This window comes from Geotrypetes seraphini, chromosome 3 (assembly GCF_902459505.1).
Source record: "Geotrypetes seraphini chromosome 3, aGeoSer1.1, whole genome shotgun sequence".
Classification (NCBI taxonomy): domain Eukaryota; kingdom Metazoa; phylum Chordata; class Amphibia; order Gymnophiona; family Dermophiidae; genus Geotrypetes; species Geotrypetes seraphini.
This window is the reverse complement of record NC_047086.1, coordinates 89,550,667-89,575,086: the sequence shown is the minus strand read 5'-3', so window position 1 is coordinate 89,575,086 and position 24,420 is coordinate 89,550,667. Positions and strand designations below refer to the sequence as shown.

Here is a 24,420-nt window from a genome sequence, read left to right as displayed (position 1 = left end):
CCATGTTATAGAATAGCACGTAGCCTTTACGTGCTTAGGCACAAGCATGCTGGAATTTTGGTCATTTACATGTTCTTGGCATCTAAATACTAGCATCATCTTTAAATTACTTTCTAAAAGGAAGCATATACTTTAAGTGCTAAAGTATATATTCACTATGGGGCACTGTAGTCATTTACATGCAGATGTTGCCATATTTGCATATAAATGACTACCTATAAAATATCGATGAACTCAAAAATACATATCTGAGGATGGGAGTAAATGATTATTTAATGTTATAATTGTATAGTTATTAGTGCGTTTTATGCAGTATTTATGATTTAACAATTGTATTGCACTATCAAAGTTTGAAAATCAATAAAGATTTAAACACTAAAAATACACATTTTAAAATATAACATAGTAACACAGTAAATGACAGCAGATAAAGACCTGAACGGTCCATCCAGTCTGCCCTGTCACTATGGGCTCCTTTTACAAAGGTGCGCTAGCGTTTTTAGCGCTCGCACTGGATTAGCGCGCACTATAGCATGCGCTACCCAAAAAACTACCACCTGCTCAAGAGGAGACGGTAGCAGCTAGCACGCACGGCATTTTAGCATGCGCTATTCTACGCATTGAGGCCCTAATGCACCTTTGTAAAAAGAGCCCTATATGCATTACAATTTCATGATTAAATTGTCTTTTTTGTTCTTCTGAGTCATTGACCTTGGAAGTCCACCCGGTACTATCCATAGGTTCCAACTACTGGAGTTGCTGTTGAAGCTTACTCCAATCCATCCAAACCATCTCCTTTGCAGAATTCAGACCGTGAAAGTTTGCCCATTCATATTCTAGTTAGAGATCCTCTGTGTTCATCCCTTGCTTTTTTGAATTCCGTCACCATTTTCTTCTCCACCACCTCCCTCGGGAGGGAATTCCAGGCATCCACCACCCTCTCTGTGAAAAAGAATTTCCTAACATTACTCTTAAGTCTGCCACCCCTCAACCTCAATTTATGTTCTCTAGTTTTACCAATTTCCCTTCTCTGGAAAAAATTTGGTCCTATATTAATACCTTTCAAATATTTAAATGCCTGTACAGTGGCGTACCAAGGGGGGTGCAGGGGGTGCGGTCCGCCCCAGGTGCAGCCTTAGGGGGGGTGCACAGCCGGACAGGTCCAGAAAATTCTTGGACTGCGACGGCACTCAGTGGCATCAGCGCCCCCCCTGCCCCACGACAGCACTCAAGTTCGGCCTCCTTCTCCCAGCATCAGCAGAACTTCAGATCGGCAACAGGTGCTCAGTCAAAAGCTTCCCCTGACTCAGCTTCCTGTTTCTGCCCAGGCAGTTCAGTCAGGGGAAGCTTTTGACTGAGCACCTGTTGCCGATCTGAAGTTCTGCTGATGCCGGGAGAAGGAGGCCGAACTTGAGTGCTGTCGCGGGGCAGGGGGGGCACCGATGCCGCTGAGTGCCGTCGCGGAGGGAGGGCGCTGATGCCGCTCAGTGCCGTTGCAGGGGGGGGGCTTGCCGATCTTGTTGCCAAAATTGGAAAGGTGAGGGAGAAAGATGGGCCTGTGGTAGATGGAGAGATTGAGAGAAGGGGACAGATGATGGAAGTGGGAGAAAGAGAGAGAAGGGGCAGATAATGGAAGTGGGGAGAAGAGGCAGATGATGGAAGTGGGGAGAAGGGGGAGTTGATGGAAGTGGGGAGAGAGAAGAGGGCAGATGATGTAAGAAAGGGGGAAAAGAGAGAGAAGGGGCAGATGATGGAAGTGGGGAGAGAGAGAGGACAAATGATGGAAGGAGGGGGAAAGAGAGAGAAGGGACAGATGATGGAAGTGGAGAGAAGGGGGAGAGAGAAGAGGGCAGATGATGGAAGTGGGGGAAAGAGAGAGAAGGGGCAGATGATGGAAGTGGGGAGAGAGAAGAGGGCAGATGATGGAAGGAGGAGGGAAAGAGAGAGAAGGGGCTGATGATGGAAGTGGAGAGAAGGGGGAAAGAGAAGAGGGCAGATGATGAAAGTGGGGAGAAGGGGCAGATGATGGAAGTGGGGAAAAGAGAGAAGGGGCAGATGATGGAAGTGGAAAGAAGGGGGAGAGAGAAGAGGGCAGAGGATGGAAGGAGGGGATAAATAAAAGGAGGGCACATGATGGGGGAAAAGGATTGAGTTAAGGAAATATTGGAGGGGGTGAGGGAAAGAGGTGGCAAGCTGTAGGTAGACAGTAAAAAAGGAAATTGATGAGAGGCTAGTAAGAACGTAATCTAGATGGATGCAGAAAATAAATTATAAAGGAAAATAAGGGAAGAAAGGGTTTGCAGAAGAGAGGTGTGGAAGAGGGAAGGAGAGGAGAGAGATGCCAGACCAATGGGGGTGAAAGGAGAGATGGAAGGGGAAGGCATACAGTTTCTGGAAAGGCCATAGAAGGAGAGAAGATGCCATATAGGGGCAGAGAGATGGCAGACAATGGATGAAAGGAAGAGAGTAACAAGAAGATGAGGAAAGCAGAAACCAGAGAAGACAAAGGTAGAACAAAAATTTTCTATTTATTTGTTGCTTTAGGAGACATGTGTCACTGTTTCTGTGGTATTACATTGTATGCAGAGTCCAGCTTCTTGCTGGTTCAATTTAACCTTTGTCTATGTATTTCTATTTTATTCCCCCTTTTACAAAACTGTGGAGCATTTTTTAGCGCCAGCCGTGATGGTAGCAGCTCTGATGCTCAGTTTTGTAAAAGGGGGAGGGGTTAGTTTGTGATGACATATTCCATACTAGGCGAAGGTGTTTTCTGTGTTCTGTGTTTTCGAAAGACATGGTTTTCTGTTAGGATTGACGGTGTAGGATTGATCTGTGCTGGTCTGGCTTGTTTAGTTTTACAATGGGTGTATTGATGTACTGCTCACTGCATATGTAAGATGCTGCCTTTTCCTAGGTACTCATGTGTGACGTGTGGCTTGTTACTAAAAATCATGTTTTTCGTACAGATGGGGGGGTGGCAAAAAATGATGGGCCCCGGGTGTTACATATGCTAGGTACGACACTGTGCCTGTGTCATCACCCCTGCCCCTCCTCTCCTCCAAAGTATGCATGTTGATGGTGTATACTTTGTCAGTAGAAATGCAGAGGGGTGTACTATGAGGGGAGCATGTGCAAAGGCTAAAAGTATGTACATCAATAACATACTATAATATATGCGCATGGAGTAAATGTTTAACAAAGAGCTCCTTTTACTAAGGTGTGCTAGCTTTTGTACCACACACTGCATTGCTATGCACGGTAACCCTAAGCTACGCGCCAAGAACTAAAACCGCTAGTGCAGCTGAGTATAAGGAGCCCTAAGTTTATCTCAAATGCATTTTCCTATCAAACCTTTAGAAAGTCAATCATAACTTATCTTTTCAATAAATTTTTCTGACTCCATATATATGTGATGTATCTTTGAATGCTTCCAGACTAATCTGATTAATCCTATTATGCTGATGTAACTTTTGAAGTTTTTGTAATATCGCTGTCTGTATACAATCTCTTCCTTTGTAAACCGCTTTGAACTGCTTGAGTTATTGCGGTATATAAAAATAAAGTTGTTATTATTATTACTTGGCCATTATTGGCATGGATTTTTATATCAGCTCTGGAGCCCATACCTACCACTTCCTGTCCACAAAATTAAATTAAGGAGGCTCCATTTATAAAATCAACAAGAAAATTTATAAGCAAAGAAAAAGAAATGGAGACAAAAACTTTCTAAATTCAAGAAAGTTTGGGACAAGTACATAAGATCTATTGGAGTGAAAAGCAGAGAAGATGGCATGGATGAGCAGATTGGATAGGCCACATAGTCTTTTATCTACCTTCATTTTTCTATGATTCTTTGTTTCTGTAAGGTAGAAGGTCCATAAAAAAAGGTCTTAAAATCAATGACTTTACATGGGAACTTCTTTTCGGATTCTTTCACACAGTAATACAGTACACTAGGGCTCAGCCTTTGTAGGTTTGTGTCCTGTATGTATGAGGGGAGAGGACTTTCAAGATATAGGAGAGAATCATAGTAGTATGAGGTAAATCAGCTGCCTATTTCAAAGGCTGGAGTAAGATTGTGAAATATGATTATTTGACTCATCAGGTGTCCTTGACCAGAGGGGGCTGCAAGAGCCAGCCACAGGGAGTTCCAAATGAGTTGGGGGTAGAGAAGTGGCTCTTCCTTCTATTTCGAGAGAGTTTTTCCAGTTGCCTTTTGAAGTGAGTAATGAGTAGACTTGTCTGAACATTTGCCAAGAGGGTGAACATCCCTTTAAGGTAGAAAATTCTAGTCCTAGGCAGTGTTCCCTCTAAGCGGGCGGGTGTTGTGAGCAAACTTTTTTCACTGTGAGCTAAAAATATCGGGCGCCAGCAAGTTATGAGCCAAATAAATATGTTGCTTTCTACCACAGAACTTCCTTACGTTTGTATGGAATCTATCCGCTTTCAACTTTAGAGAGTGCCCTCTCGTTCTCCCTGCCTTAGCTACTAAGTCTATTCCCTTCAGTACCTTGAATGTTTCTATCATGTCCCCTCTCAATCTCCTCTGCTCAAGGGAGAAGAGGCCCAGTTTCTCTAATCTTTCGCTGTACGGCAACTCCTCCAGCCCCTTAACCATTTTAGTTGCTCTTCTCTGGATCCTTTCGAGTAGTACCGTGTCCTTCTTAAAGTACCAGTGCTGGACGCAGTACTCCAGGTGAGGGCGTACCATGGCCCGGTACAGCAGCATGATAACCTTCTCTGTCTCTTCAGTCCAGCATCTGCCCCTTCCATTCACTGTCTGTCTTTCCCTGCCATCTCTCCTCCTGCCCCCCCCCCACCCCCCAATTTGGTCTAGCATCCATCATCTTCCTTCTGTTCCCCTCATGGTCTGGCATCTCTATCCTTCCCTCCCCCCTGTGGTTTTTAGCATATCTCTCTTCTCATTTCCTCCACTCAGATCTGATCATTCTCTGCTCTCTCTTCCCTTTTCTTCTCTGGTCTTCCTTCTCTATTTTCTGCCTCCATCTAAATTAAATTCTTTCTTACTATTTAGTCCCGTTTCCCTCTTTTCACTGTGTCTACACACAGCTTGTCACCCCTTTCCCTCACCCCTCCATTATCTTACTATTTTCTTCCCCCTTTATTTATCTCCTCCTTCCATCCAGTATGTGTTCTTTCCCCACTTCCATTCAGCATCTGCTCTCCCTTCTCAACTGACATCCATCTGCCTTCTGCTCTCTCTCCCTTCTTCTCACTTCCATCATCTGTCCCCTTCTCTCTCTCTCTCATCTCCTCCATTCCATCATCTGCCCCTTCTCTCTCTCTCTCTCTCTCCCCCCCCCCCCAACTTCCATCATCTGCCCCCCTTCCCCTCACCTTTGTGGGTCACTTTCTTTCCCCTGAGGGTGGCTCATGTCACAGGGGAAGCTTTGGCCGAGCAGAACCGCTTGATTGACAGTGGAACTTACTTGATTGATGTCGATGCTGGGGCCCGTTGCCGTTTGAAGGAAAAAAAAAAAGGTGGAAAAAAGGAACCTGTAAAGGCGAGAGGAAGGGAAACCTCCAGGACAGCTGCTTTTTGCCCTCCTTCAGCGGCCCAAGAGTTCAGACCAGCAGCGGCAGCTCTGTATGCTTTTAACTTCGGCACAGAGCTGCCCCTAATCAATAGTTTAGCGCGGTTTCATGAGGCAGCCTCGGGGCCTTTGATAGCCGGCCCGCTTCGATGATGCGATGTGGGCCGGCCTAGCAAAGGCCCCGAGGCTGCCTTATGAAACCGCGCTAAACTATTGATTAGGGGCAGCTCTGTGCCGAAGTTAAAAGCATACACAGCTGCCGCTGCTGGTCTGGAGGTGCGGAGACAAGGCAGGAGGCAAACGCGGTGGAAGGCAGGAGTCCCGGCAAAGGCAGGAGTCCCGGCACAGCGACTGCAACAGGAAGTTGCAAGTCAGCTGACGCCGGCCTTTCGTTGCGGCGGGGACCGAATCCTTCGCGGACCGGCAAGATTTTGTTTGCGGACCGGCGGTTGAAGAACTGTGCTCTACACTGTGTGCGCTGTGACGAGAAACATGTGCGCTGCGAGGTAATATTTTGTGCGCCAGCGCACCCCAGCGCAGCTTAGCGGGAACACTTAAGTGATTCTTTGTATTTGAAAAGGGATAAGACTTTCTAGTTTTTAGCAGACCCAAGAGAGAAAAGTTTCCAAAAGAATAGTGAGTAGCCTATGATTTTGTTTCAATGAGTGCTTGAAGAATATGAGATTTGGAAGGCAAGTGGCTTTTAATGTTCATGCACTTTTGTACTTAATTACTGAATAATATCTGTTGAATTAAACTGCGGAAATTAAAGATTTGGTTTCATTGTACCATTTTCATTTTTTCTTTCCATACTTTCATTTGTGATTTTCTTTCCATACTTTCATTTGTGATTTTATTAGTAAACTTCTTTTGGTATTGGAACAAAACTCCTGGCGAGCTATTTCAGTGGATCTTCCCTTATTGCTAGACCCATCCTAAGAACCTGTTGTTCCAGACACTACAATTAGTAGCTATTTTTCCTGAAGTCTCTGAAAGTACACCCCCTTAACCTCCACAAGGATTAATCCCTACAAAATAGAACTTGCAATTGTAAAGCAAAGGCTCCCAAGCTTTCTCTTTGATGGACCACGCAAAGCATTTTGAATTGCACAGTTTCTTGAGCAGTGGAGGAGAGAGGAAGCACCTCAGAATTTTTTGAGCAGAGAATGAATAACTGTGTATGACCTTTTTGGTGATTTGAAATGTTGTGTTAAGAGAGAAACAGGAACACTTCAAGATGGTGTCAAGGATGGATGCATAGCACGGAGCTCTCCCTTTGATAAGTTTCAAATGCTCGCCGAAGCTTACCTTAAATGTTTTTCCTCTTTTCTTCTTCTCGGCTGGCCTCTTTGTGATGGAGAAAAAGGGAAGTACCTGGCCTGAACCTCCAGCAGCTGGGAACCCAAGGCGTTGGAGGCATCACCACGCGATGGAGGCAACGTCGACCTCAGGAGGGACACCGAATACAAAAGTGAACCTTAGTTCCAGATGGTTCTCATTGAACCCAATTCAGGGGCAGCTCCTCTCCAACCTGGAAGGGAAAGCACCGAGTGAAAGAAGGTGTCAGCCATGGAAGAACAGCAGGAAGGAAACTGATAGTAGAGGTGGACCCCGCTAGAGCCCTGACATTGGCACTCTGTGTGGAGGCTGGAGAGATTTCTTCCACCAGGAGAGAAGACATGCAGTTTGGAGAGATGGTAAAGCCTGCTATTGTCAATATGGATGAACTGTGGAGGGCTATCGAAGTCATGAACTCCAATCTCAAAAAAGCAGTGACAATGCTATGAAACTGTGGCTCTATCAATTCCCCGGTATATACTCAAGGTGAAGTTCTTTGAGAACACGGTGAGAGTATAAGAAGACATGAAGAACAGATGAATCAAAAGTAATTACTGAGAGAACTACTCTCATAGTGACGTTTGCTTTGGAATTTGGGATTTAATTCTTCGGACTTATTTCAGACATATTAATGAACAATTTCTTGGTTCATCAGTGTGTTTGTTTCCTGATATATCTCAAGTGACACAGAAAAGAAGAAAGGACTTTTTGGCATATAGGCCAAGAGTTCGAGCTTTGAGTGCATCCTTTATATTAAAATTTCCAGCAAAATGTTGTGTCTCACTGGGGGGGGAGGATTTTGTTCTCTTTTTTCAACCAAAGCAATTGTTGGACTTTATTGTGGTGAAAGAAGGGGAGGGGTTGTAATGATAGGAACGATAGCTTTACCCATAATTTAAAATGAACCAGCTGTCGACATTGTCCTCCAATGCTGTCCTCTTAGGTTTTTTTTTTTAATTCTTTGAATAATCTTTCCTTTTTTTGGTCCTATAAGTTGTGGACTAAATAATTAATATCATTTCTTATAATTGGTGAACTTTTTCACCATTTAACTAAGTGGGAATTAATATTTCTTAATCTGTATTCATGTATTGCATGCTTGTCTTTATTTGAAAATTGATAAATAAATAAAAAAGAGACAAACAGGAACAGAGGGTATGGCAGATAAACTTGCCTCCCCTTTTGCACCTATCAAAAACTCACAATGGTACAATTCAAAAATTTTAAAAAATATTTTGTACCACAATTTGATGGGGTTTTGTTTTGACATTGTTGTGGAAATTCTCTTTTGCCCAGCATCTGCATCTTATGGATTCTGTTTGTGTGGCCAATAATTCTTCCTAATCAAGGAACTCATACAATTTCACTTCCACTCCTTTCCCCCCTGTCCTCTCTCAACAATTTTCCTTCTATTCTTTTCTTCCCTTTTCTCACCCTCCCCTTTCCTTCTCTCATCTCTCTCCCCATCCCTTCCCCCTTTGCATTTTTAGCCTTTTCCCTTTCTCTCACTCCCCTCTCTCTCTAGTGCACTTCCTACTCAATCTTGCAGGTGGCACCTCAGTTTTGAGATTCTCTGAGAGGCAAGAGCACCTACACACATAAGAGTAAATTCTCTAGATGATGCCTGAAAAATCAGTGGTGAAAAAAATCTGCACATAGTGCTTTTCTATAAACCGCCTCCAGAGTTAAGCGCAATTTATAGAATCATGTGTAGCACCCATGTGACTAACATTTAGGCACAAGCATTTATCCCAATGAAAACCAGCCTTAAATGCCTGCGCCTAAGTTGAGAATGGATGGGGAATATACTATAACAGTGTGCCTCTTTTAGGAATGTTAATGACCGGCCCATTCACCTTCCCTAACCACACCCCCTTTTGAGATCTATGCACTAGAACAGGGATAAGGAACTCCGGTCCTCGAGAGCATATTCCAGTCTGGTTTTCAGGATTTCCCCAATGAATATGTATGAGATCTATTTGCATGCACTGCTTTCAATGCATATTCATTGGGGAAATCCTGAAAACCCGACTGGAATACGGCTCTCGAGGACTGGAGTTCCCTACCCCTGCACTAGAATTTATGCACACTATTTTATTGAATGCTTTTAGAAAGTTGTGCGTGTAAATTCTAATTAGTGCCAATTGGTGTCAATTGCTTGTTAATTGGCAATTATTGGCACTGATTGGTTTGTTAACCAATTAGGTTGCACAGGCAAATCTGCAATGCGCACAGATTTGTGTGTGCAACTTTGGTCGCAGTATGGTTTATGGTTTATTTAGTTAAATCCCCCCTTTAACAAGGCGGATTACAATACCACATTCACAATAAGCATTACAAACAGCCCATAAGACACATATGTATAAATTTCATACATAGCATACAATTTACCCAATGAAATTGCTCAACACCCATGCTTCATTTTGCAGTGTATAGAATCCGGGGATTACTCTCCGACATTGCCGAGACCAAAATCTAGCAGCCTGGGAGGGGCTAGAAAATGAAGGCTGGGACTGAGCTGAGATCACAGGGACCAGAGGTGGGTGGATTCATGTTTTGCAGAACTCTAGAAGTAATAGGTATTTCTGATCCTTCCCTAGAAGAGAGGAAGAGGGCAATGAGGATCTGAGCAGCAGGAAAACCTAGCAAGGAGAAATACAGAGAGAGGAACAGCCAGCACTAAGCTGGGCTGTTTACAGTCTGCAGTAGGAGCATCATTGGGCGGTTAGAGGTAGAGGTAGAGGTAGAGAGTTGCACGGGGACAGAAATCCCACCTGTCCCCACCCGTCGCCGTGAGGAATCCCACCCGTCTCCACCCGTCCCCGCGAGGAATCCCTCCATCCCCACCCGTCCCCGTGAAGAATCCCTTCTGTCCCCGCCCTTCCCTATAAACTTCAGAAATAGTTATTTCATTTAATTATGCTACGAATTATAGGCTCTGGTAGAAACCCATTTACAAATAAGCAAAAAGACTATATTAATTGGGAAATATTAATTGGGAAGAATACATACTTTGTAAATGGGTTTTCCACCAGAGCCTCTAATGTTTATAAATTTTTATCAACACAACTAATATACTTTATCCTGAAGCAAAAAAAAAAAAAAATAGCATTTTTTTCCTACCTTTGTTGCCTGGTTTCTACTTTCCTCCTGTTCTCATTCAATTCCTTCCATCCACTATCTCTCTTCTCTGCGTCTTCCATTTGCTCTGTTACTGTACCTCTCCCTTTCTCCCCCCTTCCAATTTGGTCTGGCACCCATCTTCTTCCCTCCGCTCCTCCCATAGTCTGGCATCTCTGTCTTCTTTCCTGCCAGCGTCTTCTCCCCACTCTCTCTTCCCCATTTCCTTTCAGCGTCCTTCTCCCCCCCCATCTTCCCCATGTCCTGTCAGCGTCCTTCTCCCCCCCATCTTCCCCATGTCCTGTCAGCGTCCTTCTCCCCCAGTCTTCCCCATGTCCTTTCAGCGTCCTTCTCCCCCTCTGTCTTCCCCATGTCCTTTCAGCGTCCTTCTCCCCCTCTGTCTTCCCCATGTCCTTTCAGCGTCCTTCTCCCCCTCTGTCTTTCCCATGTCTTTTCAGCATCCTTCAGCTGCTGTAAGAAGGTAATTTAGATTCACGGCTACAGGGCAGGGAAAGTTTGTCGGACCAGCCTGTTGTCGGTCGTCAGGGGAAGCGCCACAAAGGTAAGGGGACCTGGCCGGCTGTGCACCCCACCCCTAAGGCTGCACACGGAACTGCCCTCCCCACCCCCCCACCCCTTCATGCACCACTGCCTTTCCCTACCTGCCCTGCCGCAGCACACAGCCGACCGGAAGTCTTCCCGATGTCAGTGCTGACATCAGAGAAAGGGAGGGATTTGCATAAGCCCTCCCTCCGACGTCAACGCTGACATCGTGGAAGACTTCCGATCAGCTGTGTGCTGCGGCAGGGCAGATAGGGAGAAGACGAGCTTCGCGAGTAAATCCAACCCCGCAGGAACCCCGCGACCCTAGGGGGCGTCCCCACGGGATCCCCGTGACCCAAAGGGGGAACCCGCGGGACCCCGTGGGTCCAGCGGGATTCCTGTCGTCCCCGTTCCCATGCAGCTCTCTAGATGTCACTCTCCACAGTTTCAAAGTTTTGGCACGGTCCTTCTGTGTTTGTTTTATTATGGCCATTTGGGGACATCTGCAAGTCTTCCTAAGCAGCTCACACTGGGCAGCTGCCTATTTGAAAATGACTCCAGATAAAAATTAACAAAGGCGCGCTAGCGGTTTGAGCATGCGCTAGCCGCTACTGCCTCCTCTTAAGCAGGCAGTAGTTTTTTGGGTATCACACGCTAATCCGATGTATGCGCTAAAAACGCTAGTGCACCTTTGTAAAAGAAGCCCTAAGTTAATCTGGTTTGACCCTCCTTTAACATCATGATAAACTGAGTTAAATTTGGACTTTAACTCTCTTAATGTATCATAGAGGTTATTCTGGATTCTAATCTAAAAATGAAAAATCGGCGGAATAAGCTGATTAGGGGAGATTTGTGTGTTTTTTACACTACTTTTTACATGAGCTATCTTCCATAGATTACTATAACTTTTTATATATTGGTTGTTCAGAGACTTTTTACATATTTTACAAAATACTACTGCCAAGCTACTTTTTGGTGCTCGATGCCAGAAAAGGGTTACCCACTTCCTGGCATCAAACACATTGTTTCGTCAAACTTTGTACTATTGTCGTTTGGATATTACGTGGTTTTAGCACCAACCTATTTGCTATCATTCTTTTCCATCTGTTTCCTCTAGGTGCTCTCATGCAAGGTATAGGCTTTTGCTTCAAACCTCCTCATGAATCCAAAACACATCATAAAAGGTTTTTCACTGTACCGGGTAGAGCTTTGGATTCTTGCCCAGAAATAGCTAAGAAGAAAAAATTTAACAAATTTAAATTGAATCAGGTTGGGCAGACTGGATGGACCATTCGGGTCGTTATCTGCCGTCATCTACTAAGTTACTATGTCACTGCTTCCTCTTCATACCAGGCTGTTAAATCCTGGAATTAAGAACATAAGCAATGCCTCCACTGGGTCAGACCCGAGGTCCATCGTGCCCAGCAGTCTGCTCACGCGGCGGCCCAACAGGTCCAGGACCTGTGCAGTAGCCCTCTATCTATACCCCTCTATCCCTTTTTCCAGCAGGAAATTGTCCAATCCTTTCTTGAACTTCAGTGCCGTACTCTGTCCTATTACACCCTCTGGAAGCGCATTCCAGGTGTCCACCACACGTTGGGTAAAGAAAAACTTCCTAGCATTTGTTTTGAATCTGTCCCCTTCCAACTTTTCCGAATGCCCTCTTGTTCTTTTATGTTTTGAAAGTTTGAAGAATCTGTCCCTCTCTACTCTCTCTATGCCCTTCATGATCTTGTAGGTCTCTATCATGTCTCCTCTGAGTCTCCGCTTTTCCAGGGAGAAGAGCCCCAGTCTCTCCAATCTTTCAGTGTATGAAAGGTTTTCCATGCCCTTAATCATTCGTGTCACTCTCCTCTGGGCCCTCTCAAGTATTGTCATATCCTTCTTAAGGTACGGTGACCAAAACTGAACACAGTACTCCAGGTGCGGGTGCACCATTGCCCGATACAATGGCAGGATGACTTCTTTCGTTCTGGTCGTAATGCCCTTCTTAATAATACCTAACATTCTGTTTGCCTTCTTCGCGGCTACTGCGCATTGTGCCGTTGACTTCATTGTTGTGTCCACCAGTACACCTAAATCTCTTTCAAGGTTACTTCCCTCTAATACTAATCCCCCCATTTGGTAGCTGAACATCGGGTTCTTTCTCCCTATATGCATGACCTTGCATTTCCCTACATTGAAGTTCATCTGCCATTTATTCGCCCACTCCTCCAGTTTGTTCAGGTCCCTTTGTAGGTCCTCACACTCTTCCGCAGTTCTAACCCTTCTACAGAGTTTAGTGTCATCCGCAAATTTTATAACTTCACACTTCGTCCCCGTTTCCAGGTCATTAATAAATACATTGAACAGCAGCGATCCGAGCACCGACCCCTGCGGAACTCCGCTCGTGACCCTCCTCCAGTCCAGGTAGTGACCCTTCACTCCAACCCTCTGCCTTCTGCCTGCCAACCAGTGTTTGACCCATCTGTGTACGTCCCCTTCCACCCCATGGTTCCACAGCTTCCTAAGTAGCCGCTCATGGGGTACCTTGTCAAAGGCCTTTTGGAAGTCGAGGTAAATGATGTCCATGGGTTCCCCTTTGTCTAACTGGCTGTTTACCCCCTCAAAGAAGTGCGGTAAGTTTGTTTGGCACGATCTTCCCTTGCAGAAGCCATGTTGGCTCGCTTTCATCAGCCCATTTTTTTCGATGTGCTCACAGATGCTGTCCTTTATCAGTGCTTCTACCATCTTGCCCGGAACTGATGTCAAACTTACTGGCCTGTAGTTTCCCAGGTCTCCTCTTGACCCCTTTTTAAAGATAGGTGTAACATTTGCTATCTTCCAGTCCTCCGGGATCTCGCCAGTTTTCAAGGATAGGTTGCAAACTTGTTGGAGTATTCCCGCTATCTCATTTCTTAATTCTTTTAGTACCCTAGGGTGGATTCCGTCCGGGCCTGGTGATTTGTCGCTTTTCTATCTATCTATTGGAGGACATCCTCATGGCTCACCTCTATTGTTGACAGTTTTTCTTCTTGGTCTCCATGGAAGATCGCGTCGGGTTCTGGTACACTGGATGTGTCCTCGCTTGTGAAGACTGATGAGAAGAATTTGTTTAACCTGTCGGCTACCTCTTTTTCCTCCTTTATCACTCCCTATCTGTCTCCATCATCCAACGATCGTACTTCCTCCCTCGCCGGTTGCTTCCCTTTAACATATCTGAAGAACGGTTTGAAATTTTTTGCCTCTCTGGCTAGCCTCTCTTCGTATTCCCTTTTTGGTCTCCTAACCACTTGATGACATTCTCTTTGGTGTTTCCTGTGTTCCTTCCAGTTCTCCCCAGTTTGGTCCTTTTTCCATTTCTGGAATGATTTTTTCTTGTCTCCTATCGCTTTCTTCACTTCATTGTTTATCCATGCAGGGTCTTTTGTTCGATTTTTTTTGCACCCTTTTCTAAATCTGGGGATGTACATATGTTGTGCTTCTTGCATTGTGCCCTTGAATAGAGACCAGGTTTGCTCTACGGTTTCTGTTATTTTTGAGCTGTTTCTGAGTTTTTTCCTTACCATTGCTCTCATAGCATCATAGTTCCCTTTCTTGAAGTTGAACGTTGTCACTGTGGTTCTCTTCCCTTTTGCTGTACCTACTTCTAATTTGTACTGGATCATGTTGTGATCACTGTTTCCTAGTGGTCCTACTACTTCCACTTCTTTTGCAGGTCCCCCTAGTCCGTTGAGGATTAGGTCAAGAGTGGCATTCCCTCTTGTTGGTTCCTTGACAAGCTGATCCATAAAGCAGTCCCTCACAGCCTCTAAGAATTCTGTTTCCCTCGCACAGTTCGAGTTTCCAATACTCCAGTTTATACCGGGGTAGTTAAAATCTCCCATTACTTTCACGTTCCTGTTGTTGCCTTCCCGCCTCAATTCTGCTGCCAGATCTTTGTTATTTGCTTCCGTTTGTCCAGGCGGACGATAGAACAGACCCAATCTTATGTCAAGGCCATTTTTCCCGGTAATTTAACCCATAATGACTCCAATCCTTCCACCTTTGGTTCTATATCCACTCCGGACGAGGGAACGGTGTCTTTTATTCCTCCACCCTTCTTGTGGGTCCTGTCTCTTCTATAGAGTTTGTACCCTGGCATAGGAATAAGATTATGCCCATGGGAATAAGATTAGAATTTTCAAATCTAAGGAGCCTTTTTACTAAAGCTGCAACAAAAGTGGCCTTGGTGCAGCCCTTACGCGGAGTTTTCTCGCACTCTAAGGCCACTTTTGCCACAGCCAGAAAATAGCCAAATTTTCCCATTTTCTGAATGAACGGCTACATGCTACATGGCTACATAATATAAACAGGATATGCCCTGGGACATTACATTACATACATCCCTGGTCTCCACACTAGAAAGCAGCAAATAAGCTAAAGTTTAAATAATAAAAATTTTTGAGTGAAGAAGCACCCTCAGTGTGAGTTTGAAAGCTCTTATGAGTAGTCCGGCAGAGCCACTCTGATGCTTAAAAAAGCAGAGCCGGCAAACAGCAGAGCAGATAATACAACTCCAACCAGCCGCACACCATCATTTAGGTGCTCCTGTTTGCTTAATATTTTGAAAATTATTAAAGGCTTTTTTGTTTAATAAGTTCTTGAAAATTTAAACTTTTTAAACTATTTTTATATTAATTAATTGAAGTTTTGTTTTTCCAGGGACATCTGCTTGATTTTATTGTGATCTGAACTAAACCTTTTTGGTAAGATAGAGAATATAAGTCCCTCCAGTGTTGTATTGTATTATATTAACATTTTAGGGAAGTTACAGGGAAATACTTTTAAAACCAATAGAAGGAGATATTTTTTCACTCAGAGAATAGTTAAGCTTTGCAACGTGTTGCCTGAGGTTGTGGTTGTGGTGAGAGTGGATAGCGCAGCTGGTTTTCAGAAAGGGTTTTCAGAAAGGGTTGGACGGTTTCCTGGAGGAAAAGTCCACAGTCTGTTATTGAGAAAGACACGGGGGAAGCCACTGCTTGCCCTGGATTGGTAGCATGGAATGTTGCTACTTTTTGGGTTTTGGCCAGGCACTAGTGACCAGGATTGGCCACCGTGAGAGCGGGCTACTGGGCTTGATGGACCATTGGTCTGACCTAGTAAAGCTAGTCTTATGTTCTTAACCCTGCTCACAAGCTATGTTGCGCTGTTTTGTGGAATACTAGCAGGCAGTGGCGTAGCGAGGGTGAGAGGCACCTGGATTGGCAGCGCCTCTCCCCCACCCTCATCTGCCCCTTCCCCTCCCGCTCTTGCTGCACACGTGCACCCCTTCCCTTCCCCCGTACCTCTAACATTCGCGGCGCAAGCAGCGACCCCAACCTGCTGCTGGCGCCAGTATCAGCTCTTCCTTTGACGCCACTTCCTAAACGGGGGTCTAGGAAGTGATGTCAGAAGAAGAGCCGAAACTGGCACGAGCAGCAGGTTGGGTTTGTTGCTTGCGCCGCGAACGTTAAAGAGGTACGTGGAAGGGAAAAGAAGCAACGAGTGGTAGTGGGGGGTGGGGAAGGAATGGAGGGGGTGGGGAGAAGGATGGGAGCTGGCACCTCCCATCAAGAGGGTGCCCAGGATGGGCCACCCCCCTCCCTTACTATGCCACTGCTACCAGGTCTTATTGCCTGTGACATCTGTTTACAAACTTTACCTGTTTGTAAATGGTAAAAGCTGTGTGCAGATTTGGTAAGGCTCATCTCCACTCCAGTTTACTTACTCCCCCCCCCCCAGCGGCTGCCAAACAGCAAATGCTCTGATGCCCATTCAATCCCTGTGGGCGTTGGAGCAATTAGTCCTATGTTCCCTGTAAGCTGAGCACATGAGCAATCACTCACAAATTCTAGAAGCATTGTTCACAGATGGTGCATGGTCGCTCACAAAAATACTTGCAAATCTGGAAAATTATTGGTTTTGAAAAAATTTTTTTTAGAACTTGTCGCATGCACCCGGCCAATCCTTAAAGGGAGCATTGGCAATTACCGCAGGTAGCAGCCACTACCGTGACTTTGTTAAAGAAGCCTTTAGATTCCTAGCAATGAGAGTGATGATGAAAAAAAACTTTAAAAAGTCACTATTTCTAGTTTTATTTGTATACTTTTTTTTTTCCAAAGGAGAATTTGTTGGTGAAATCAGTTAGCTTAGTAAGACCACACTTGGAATACTGTGTTCAACATTGGTCTCCCTACCTAAAGAAGGATATAATACCACTGGAGAGGGTGCAGAGGCGAGCGACGAAACTTGTAAAAGGTATGGAGAACTTGAGCTACAAAGATCGCCTCAGAAAACTATGATTATTCACCCTCGAGAAGAGGAGACTGCGAGGGGATCTGATAGAGAATTTTAAAATACTGAAAGGATTCGACAAAATAGAGCAGGAAACAACTTTATTCACATTGTCAAAGGTGACTCGGACAAGAGGTCATGGACTGAAGCTGTGGGGGGACAGGGCCAGGACAAATGTCAGAAAGTTCTGCTTCACACAGCGAGTAGTGAACGCCTGGAATGCTCTCCCGGAAGAGGTTGTGGAGGAAACCACCATTCAAGGATTTAAGGGCAAGTTGGATGCACATCTTCTTGAAAGACACATTGAGGGATACGAGTAACTAAGGTATTCGCCAGGGTAGGCCTGGCTGGGCCTCCGCGTGTGCGGATCGCCGGACTAGATGGACCTAAGGTCTGATCCGGTGCAGGCATTTCTTATGTTCTTAGGGTTTTAAAAAGGTTTGGATAATTTCCTAAAAGAGAAGTTCATAGGCCATTATTAAGATGGCTTGGGGAAAACTACTGCTTATTCCTAGAATAAGCTGCATAGAATCTGTTTTACTACTTGGGATCTAGCTAGGTTCATAAGACTTGGGTTGGCCACTTTTGGAAACAGGGTGCTGGGCTTGATGGACCTTTGGTCTGTCCCAGTATGGCAATTCTTATGTTGTTATGTTCTTATGACCTACAGCAGCTTATATCATGCATCTTAAAGCATTACTATACATCACTACAGCATAGTAAATATAATACTAATTCAATATCCCTAAAACTAAGGAGGAGTAATCATCTAAACTTGCATTTCAATGGATATCATAAACAATGGATAACTAGGCTAACATAGCTGAGGGGAAACAGAGCTAAGAAACAGGCACTTTGATATCCAGAGTGTAATATAGAGCAGTGCCACTTCCATCAATGTGTGGGAACACAAAGTTACTGTACTAGTGAGCTGTTACTAATGATTTAATACTAACTGTAAAATGGCGAGAGGATAGGGGATCCAGGTTAAAAATACTGCTCACTTTCATGGCTAATGATCCATGGCACACAATCTATATATATAAAATCAGAGGTATGTATGTGTGTATGTGCCGCGATCACGCAAAAACGGCTTGACCGATTTGAACGAAACTTGGTATGCAGATCCCTCACTACCTGGGGTGATATGTTCTGGGGGTCTCTTCACCCAAGAATTTATATGTTCTTGCTCCTGGAGGTGAAACTAAAAATGTTGTTTATAATCAAGTTTTGTGTTTGTTGTATTGTATTCATTTTGTCAAATATTTCACATTATAATTTGAATATTGTACTTTTTATAAAGCTGTAAAAAATAATTTCATTCACCACTATAAAGTATCTTTATTTGAATCCATTTACAGTGTTATTGCTATAATTAAATACCCGTGCAACGCCGGGGCATCAGCTAGTAAAGCAATAAATCTAAAAGCTGAGGTGAAAGCAAACCAATAAAGTCTAAAGAAAGGAATCAAAATAGAAGCGCAGAAGTGACAAGCAACAGTGAACAGTTTGGAAGAGCAATAATCTATGATGAACTCCACTGCAATAAATCTAGATGTGGAGATGAAAGAAAAGAAAAAGCAATAAAAGAGAAATTCTAAAGGGAGGTGCCTAGATATAGGTCTGAACTCTTCTCTTACTGATTTATTGGGATTTATTTACTGTCTTTTTGAAGGAATTCACTCAAAATGGTGATGAGCAAGAATAAATCAAATATAGGTGATAGACAATACAAGGTATGGCATACTATGCCACTTTACAATATTAACACAATATAATAAAACATTTTAATACACCTATGGAAGGGCATTTTCAAAACATTCGTCTAAGTCCGATTTGGACGTATGGCGATAGACATCTAAAGTCAGCAGTATGAAAATGCCTATTTTCGAAAAGCAAACTACCATACATCTAGAAATAATTTTTTTTTTTTTTTTTTTTTTTTAATCCTCTATCTTGAGGTCCAGGCCATGGGGACACCCATACCGCCATCTCCATTCCCACTTCTTATTGGTTCTCTTAAAGTTCATTCATTGGGTATCCATCACCAACTCAGCCAGAGATTGATTCATGCAGACTCATTTCATTGCATGTTCAGTATCCTTACTTGAATGATTCGCTCAAATTTCCCTCCCCCTCCCTTTTTTTCTACTCGCACAACAATTCATAAGTTGATCCAATCTACTTCCTTATTTAAGCCAAGGGGTATAATTAAGTTCCATTGAAAGATGAAATGCTGTTCCTGCCTCAGTAAAAGAGTAGCAATATCTCCACCCTTTGGCTTTGGAGTCAATACCGTGAACTTCAAGTCCGTCAAACTATGTTGGACTTGTAACCAATGGTCTACTATAGGGAGTCTCATTAATGAGTCATGTAAATGATTTTTTACAAGATAATTGTGAATCAATGTGAATATGATTTATTTTGTATTGTAGAATAAACCTCCTGGGGAAATAACTGTGAAAGTGGTTTTTAGCGCAGGCCGGCACGCTGAATGCTCTATGATGCTCCTGATGATCATAGGAACTCTATGTCAGGAGCAGCACAGAGCATTCAGCACGCTGGCCTGTACTAAAAATCGCTTTCACAGTTTTGTAAAAGGGGGGGGGGTGGGACTATGGCAAAACTGGGGTCCCAGTTGGGACTTTTATAATATCTCATTTTATTCATTGGACATAATAATGAAATTTGCACCATGAAGTGTTGCAAACTGGATTGACGAATTGTGAATATATAAAGATAAGTACATTATTTCAACAAGATTACTGTTTGGATTGTTTATGGAATCATAATAGTGCAATGATTGAAAAGGGGTGTCTTTTATACTTCACATTTGGTAGGAAATGGCCACAGGCTGCGGAGAACACATACAAAAAAATTTAAATTATTATTTTGGAATATAGGTTTGTCAAATAAAGTGTTGTTCTGGGAGACAGTAAATATTTGAATATTTAGCATCTGGTGACTCAACATGGGTAGGAGAAGTATTAGCAAGTGAGATTTTCCTCCTTTTCCCCTTGGAAAAAAGAAAACTGTGGCATGTGCTCTCCTTCAAGGACCTGATCCACAACATTGCTAAGCGCGTTTTGATGTATTCTTAATATCTCAACTGTCTGCTTATAGATTTTGCTACCCGATATCTATTCTCTAGACTAATTACTGGGTTAAACTGAACTGTTTATCTATATTGTGATATACTCTTCTAACCTAGACGCCCCCCCCCCCCAAGAAAAAAACCAAACAAATCCCCCAAAGCTTTCCCTCCTTTTTTCTGCCTTTCATACTACTAACTTTTCTAAAATTTCCTAACTTGGTTCCTGAATTGTGTTCAAAATCCTAGGCAAGAAAGTAGCTTTAAGACTTACAGATGGTTTATTATGCAGAAGAAACTGCTATATTTATTGGGGATATTTGGAGAAAAGGTGGTTTCCAGTAGAATTTGATTGGCTCACAGTGTCTCATTGCTAGCCCCTCCTACAGAACTGTTTGATAGGAAACTTGGTTGACTCCCTGGGATTTGTAGTCCTAACCACGCTCCACACATGAAGAGGTGATGAGTAAAGATCTGCTAAGGGGAAGAAAAACTCCATTGGAATATCTTACCTGCTGGCATTCAAACTTGAGTAAAGGTAAACTTGGGCCCAGTGGCAGGCAGTGGCACCACTCCCCTGCCCTACTCTCTGCGCCCTCGCTCCTTCCCTGCCCCCCCTGCGTTCCCTTCCCTCCCCCCCATACATTTTTAACTTCCCTAGCGCAATTAGCATCACCAACTTGCTGCCCGCACCGGCGCCGGCTCTCTGACATCACGTCCTAGGCACAGGATCCAGAAGTGATGTCAGAGAGAGAGCCAACACTGGCACAAGCAGGGGGCTGAGGTTGCTGCTCACATAGAGTTGCCAGATTTTCCTTTCGGAAAATCCAGACCCCCAAGCCCCGCCCCAAGCCCCTCCCCCCACTCATGTGGAGCAGGGAAGATGTCTGCGCATGTGTGGATGCTACGTGATGACATCACACGTGTGAGGTCATCGCATGACGGCCACGCATGCGTGGACTTCCTCCCTGCCCAACATAGCTTTTCAAAACCCGGACAAAGTGCCAGGTTTTGAAAAGCCATCCAGACCCTGGACATGTCCTCAAAAGGAGGGCATGTCCGGGGGAATCCGGATGGCTGGTAACCCTATGCTCACACTGAAGAGCTGGAGGTACAGTGGGGAGGAAATGAAGGCACATGTGCGGCAAGGGGTTCATAGTCAGTGGCGCACAAGACGCCAGCGTGCTGACAATCCAGCGCCGACAATTCGGCGCAAGACAGAAGCGTGCGGGGCAAAAAGTAATTTATAAAGAGCTCCGACTGGGGGTTTGGGGTGGCAACCCCCCCACTTTATTGGTTAGTGTTCGCGCTGCTGTTGTAGGGGGTTTGGGGGTTTGGAAACCTCCAATATAGCAAAAACGGAACATTTTCTGATTTTTTTCAGGAAAAGTTCAGTTTTCTCTATAATAGGGGGGGTTTCACCCCCCACACCCCACTGCAATGGCAGCGCGAACACCAACCAATAAAGTGGGGGAGTTGCCACCCCAAACCCCCCGTCGGAGCTCTTTAAAAATTACTTTTTCCCCCATGTGCTTCTGTCTTGCGCCAAATTGTCGGCACTGGATTGTCGGCGCGCTGGCATCTGGTGCGCGATTATCCCGTCACCGCGGCAAGGAGAGGAGTGTGAAGGAGCAGGGGTAGAGAGGAGGAGAGGTGCTAGCACCCCCACCAAGATGGCACCCGGGATGGGCCACCCCCCCCCCGCCCCACCCCCCTTTACTATGCCACTGCTTGGGCCTCAGTAGGTTATTTCATTGGAATCCCTATGGGTAGAAATTCCATGTGGAAAGGGGAAAAGGATAGTGACAGGAGTGTACTACCATCCGCCTGACCAGGATGGACGGACAGAAGCTGAAATGTTATCAGAAATTAAGGAGGAAAACAAACTTGGCAACACAATAATAATGGGCGATTTCAACTAGCCCAATATTGACTGGGTAAATGCTAGGGTATGTTAGGGAGATAAAATCCTTAATGAAATCAAGGACCGCTTTCTGGAGCAGCAGGTTCAGGAACCAACAAAATGTGAAGCAATTCTAGATCTAGTTCTTAGCAGAGCACAGGAATTGGTGTGGGAGGTAATGGTGCTGGGGCCGCTTTATAACAATGATCATAACATGATCAGATTTAAGTAAGATCACGCAGGAAATGCAAGGTCATGGATTTGGGCTGCAAAAACCCAAGGGAACGGTACAGTTCAGGGGGTGAAGAACTTATATGCACGACAGAAGAGCGGGACTTGGGTGTGATTTGCTCTAAGATGGATGGAATTTGGGGGACATAGTGAACCTAAATGTTCCAATTCTGGCTTGGACATTTCTTTCAAAAATGCCCCTCCACATGTGTTTTTCTTCTCATTTACCATATCAAATAATAGCTCCTGTCACTATTTCTCCTAGAAACACACATTAAGGGCTCCTTTTACAAAGGTGCGCTAGCGGTTTTAGTACGTGCTACATTGCCATGCACACTATAGGATTGGGCGACACATTGACGAAATGGGTTGGGAACTGGCTTGGAGGTAGGCTTCAGAGGGTAGTGGTGAACGACACCACCTCCGAAATGACGGAGGTAATCAGTGGAGTGCCGCAGGGCTTGGACCTGGGCCCGATCCTATTCAACATCTTTATAAGAGACTTGGCAGAAGGGCTGCGAGGTAAAATAACATTATTCGCCGATGACGCCAAACTAAGCAATGTAGTGGGCAAAAGCACAACAGACATAAATTCAATGTCCAACAACATGATGCACGACCTACTCCTACTGGAGCACTGGTCTAGGTCCTGGCAACTCAGCTTCAATGCCAAAAAATGCAAGTCATGCACCTGGGCAGCCAAAATCCATGCAAGACTTACACCCTTAATGGTGAGATCCTAACAAGAACTGAAGCAGAACGAGACTTAGGGGTGATCGTCAGTGAGAACATGAAGACTGCCAATCAAGTGGAGCAAGCTTCATCCAAGGCAAGGCAAATCATAGGTTGCATACGCAGGAGTTTCGTCAGCCGTAAGCCTGAAGTCATTATGCCATTGTATAGATCCATGGTGAGACCCCACCTGGAATACTGTGTGCAATTCTGGAAGCCGCATTACCGTAAGGATGTGTTGAGACTGGAGTCAGTCCAGAGAATGGCCACCCGGATGGTCTCAGGACTCAAGGATCTCCCGTACGAGGAACGGCTGGATAAGTTGCAGCTGTACTCACTCGAGGAACGCAGAGAGAGGGGTGACATGATCGAGACATTCAAGTATCTCACAGGCCGCATCGAGGTGGAAGAAGATATCTTCTAAATTCATAGCTTGCCCAAATTATACTTGACACCTCTTCATACCTCCACTTTAGAAAAAAGCTCAAAACTCTACTTTTCAATGGACCAAATCCTTAATGCTCCCCACTTCCGCCTTAACGTTCCCCTTCTCCACATTAGAAAACAGATCAAAATCTCTTCTTTGCAACAGATCAAATCCTTAACCCTCCCCTCCCCCTCCTCAACGCTTCCCACCTCTTCCTTTACTTTTTCTCCACCCTTCCAAGATTGTTGCTCCCCCCTCTCATCTAATATGCTTTGTTCCCCCTTCTCATAAATCCAATTGTATTCTCTTACAGTACATACTGTATATGCACTGTATTAGCCCTTCCCTCACCTAAATTGTCAATGTAAACTAAACTAGTTTTGACCTTTCGATTGCCTTGCTATGTTCTTCTTTTTTCAATCGCACTGTATGTAATTCATCTATTTGTTGAGAACTGCCTAGAACTCCCTGAGTATGGCGGTATATAAAAAAATAAATTATTATTATTATTATCTTCTTTTTCAAGGGTCCTGCAGCAACAGGGGGGCATCCGTGGAAAATCAGGGGCGGGAAACTGCACGGGGACACCAGGAAATTCTTTTTCACTGAAAGGGTGGTTGATCGCTGGAATAGTCTTCCACTTCAGGTTATTGAGGCCAGCAGCGTGCCTGATTTTAAGGCCAAATGGGATAGACACGTGGGATCTATTCACAGAGAAAGGTAGGGGAGGGTCATTGGGGTGGGCAGACTAGATGGGCCGTGGCCCTTATCTGCCCTCTATTTCTATGTTTCTATGTTACACGCTAACGCCTCCATAGAGCTTGCGTTAGTATTTTTCGTGTAGCACAGGGTTAGCGCGCACTAATCTTCAGCATGCGCTGGGAAATCATGGCTAAGGTCACAGATCCAACATATTGATATTTTATCTCATGGGTCCAGAATATCAAAATTGAGATCATGAGTCCCACACATTCTCGTATCTAATCTATGATTTCTAAATTCCTGTTGTATACGTTTTCTTATTTTTTTGTTTCTGGTGACTTTAGTCATGATTTCCCAGAGATGGTCCCATATACTTTCAGCTTCAAAAATCTTTTTCTCTCCAAATAATTCTACTTGAAAGTCATTCAGACATACTGCACTTTCTTTCCATAAATTGCAATTGAAAAAATCTCTCCTAACATAA

The 24,420-nt window shown here is 44.4% G+C and overlaps 1 long non-coding RNA gene across 1 annotated transcript in view; it reads right to left on the bottom strand.

Annotated features, from left to right (window-relative positions):
* Positions 1-886: 886 nt before the first annotated feature.
* The window catches only part of LOC117357791, a 108,951-nt gene continuing 85,417 nt past the window's right edge, over positions 887-24,420 (bottom strand). The window contains exons 3-4 of the long non-coding RNA XR_004538857.1: positions 6,864-7,086; positions 887-942 (exon numbers count right to left, since the gene is read on the bottom strand). This is a non-coding gene — a long non-coding RNA (uncharacterized LOC117357791). The remainder of the gene's footprint in view (positions 943-6,863; positions 7,087-24,420) is intronic.